Source organism: Engraulis encrasicolus, chromosome 9, assembly GCF_034702125.1.
Source record: "Engraulis encrasicolus isolate BLACKSEA-1 chromosome 9, IST_EnEncr_1.0, whole genome shotgun sequence".
NCBI classification, from domain to species: domain Eukaryota; kingdom Metazoa; phylum Chordata; class Actinopteri; order Clupeiformes; family Engraulidae; genus Engraulis; species Engraulis encrasicolus.
Window position 1 is genome coordinate 31,876,222 of NC_085865.1, and position 2,500 is coordinate 31,878,721.

Sequence of the window (2,500 nt, forward strand, 5' to 3'; positions counted from 1 at the left end):
GGTGCAGTCACGTAGCCCCATAGTGCACACAGTTCCACTAGTGCAACGCTGTAATAGTCATTGAAAAGTTAACTACTATAGGACTGCACTACTATGACATAGCACAGGGCCTTCAGTAATGCACTATGACTTAGTCATTGCCATTCTGGTAACAGCAAATGTATATATTTTTAGATATATTTATATATGTATTTTTAACATTCTGTCTTAACAGATCAAGAGAGAGATGGGCTAGCGAGCAGACCTCTTGCCAGAGATGCATGAATTTAGTCTAGAGTTACTGTAACTTGAAAACAACTATGCCCGGGCTAATTTTAGCTACTACGTGGTGGGTATAGCTCCTCTAGAGAGAGATGGTTGACCCAGCAGACCTGTTGTCAGATTAGTCCAGTGGAAATTGCACTGTAGTATACACCATACATACATATACCTGTGTTTTTCCCCAACACGAAAATACAATAAATATATCATTGCACCATCACCATTGACTGCTGTTTACAGCACAGGCTTACTTTTGCCACACAGTGGGCACAGGTACTTTTGCCAGAGAGGGGTATCATTGCTTAATTTATCTGATTGCAAAGAGTCGTGATCCTTTCCTGCACATTGGCCTATATTTTTCGTCTGGTGGGAACATTCATTGAAACTCTTCAAAAATATTTGAATTGCTTTATCAGCCACACAGGGCCAAGTGCACCATAAATCGTGTATTAATTAGCCTGAAGTGCAGTGCAGACCTGTCGCCAGAGATGGGTGAATGTCGTAGCACTTCCAAAGACTGATCATTGTAACACATGGTGCATAATGCATTTGCTACCTGGTGGATGCTTTCTAGTGAGTGGTGAGTGTTATAGTTTGGCTGGCCAGGCTCTCATTTTAATGCAAGACACACTTACTACATACCTGGTAGACATGTATGCACAGCATTCTCTGTGAATTTAAAAAAAACATTTGCCCTGTTTGTTTAATTGGTCTCAAATGTCCCACTTGCATAATCAAAAGCAATGCTTTAACTAGGGCTGCACAATGAATCGAAAAATAATCAAAATCGTGATAAAATAGTGAAATCGAACTCATGATTTTAATCGTGATTTAATCATGGCAATAGTGACCTACTTTTGAGAGCGTCCTTGAAGCCAGAACATACTGAAAGGCTGGTGTTTCTGGCCAGAAATCTGTCCACTTAAGTTTCATGCTTTACATAATTATTACAATTCATTTCATTTTGCTCATCCGTATGTAATTCATTCTTGGTTATATTTCATCTTGTTATAATTTTCAAAAAAATCTGCAAAAATCAATAATCATGATTAATAATCGTGATTATGATTTTGACCAAAATAATCGTGATTATGATTTTTTCCATAATCGTGCAGCCCTAGCTTTAACCCATTTTAGCCTGATGACTCGTATATGTTGTTGGACCTTTGGTGCCTGGAGCGACATATATGCTGCATTCAGGCTCTTGAAATTTTAGTATTTTTAATAAAAATGTTGGTATGTTGCAGCTAAATGAACACATAATGCAAGATGAGGGTCTTTGGGTGTACATGCAATCAAGTTTCATGTTTTTATGTGTATTACTAGGGGCTGAGATATTTAGTTTTTTATAGGCTGAGGGCACCTCTCCCAATAAGGGCTTACCGTGCATGGAATGTTCACGTTTTTCTAAACACAAACTTCGCTTGGTCAAGATCCCTGGTTAAACACTTCAGGTGTGTTTCCGCATGGTTAGGCATTCATCAGGCGTTCTTTGCAGGTGCTTTAGGCATCAATGCTTTAAATCAACATCACAGGTTTCAGAGTAGAGATGGGTAGACTTTGTAACCAGGCTGCCAGGCTGCCATTATGCCGTGTACAGACCAGGAGCGAACGAAGCGACGGAAGTCATTATTTCTCTATGGAGGGCACGCGACCTGCGCTACCAAAGCGAATTCGCCAGGAGCGAAGCTTCTTACGCGACCAGAGCGAATTTTGACGATTAAACTAAATCTAATTGCAGGCGAATTCGCTCTGACGCTGTTCGGCGAAAAACAATCGGAACGTTCATATCTCCGAATGTCCCAGGATGTCAAGCCAGAGCCATTATGTGATTAGCTGAATCAAACATGTCAATGCTGCGTCTGCAATGAATACAGCGAATTCAAGGCGAAACTTCTTCTGCTACCCACGCTACCAGGCAGCGTAGTTCGCTCTCGGTCTGGACACGGCATTACACTATGGGTAGTCATGGGTAAATGCGCAGTCATGGGTAAATGGTTAGGGTGTCAGACTTGTATGCCAGGTTTCCGGTTCGACTCTCAACCAAGATTGGTGGGGGCAGTAATTAACCAGTGCTCTCCCCCCATCCTCCTCCATGACTGAGGTACGCTGAGCATGGTGTCGTCCCACTGCACTGCTCCCTGCCATTGGGGGCTGCCCCCTTGCATGGGTGAGGCATAAATGCAATTTGGTTGTCTGCAGTGAGCACTGTGTGCTGTGGAGTGCTGTGTCACAATGA

General features: G+C 42.2%; 1 protein-coding gene across 1 annotated transcript in view; it reads left to right on the plus strand.

Moving 5' to 3' along the window:
* Positions 1–2,500, plus strand: part of galnt11 (UDP-N-acetyl-alpha-D-galactosamine:polypeptide N-acetylgalactosaminyltransferase 11 (GalNAc-T11)) — an 83,895-nt gene that overhangs the window by 14,209 nt on the left and 67,186 nt on the right. The gene's annotated exons all lie outside the window — the stretch shown is intronic.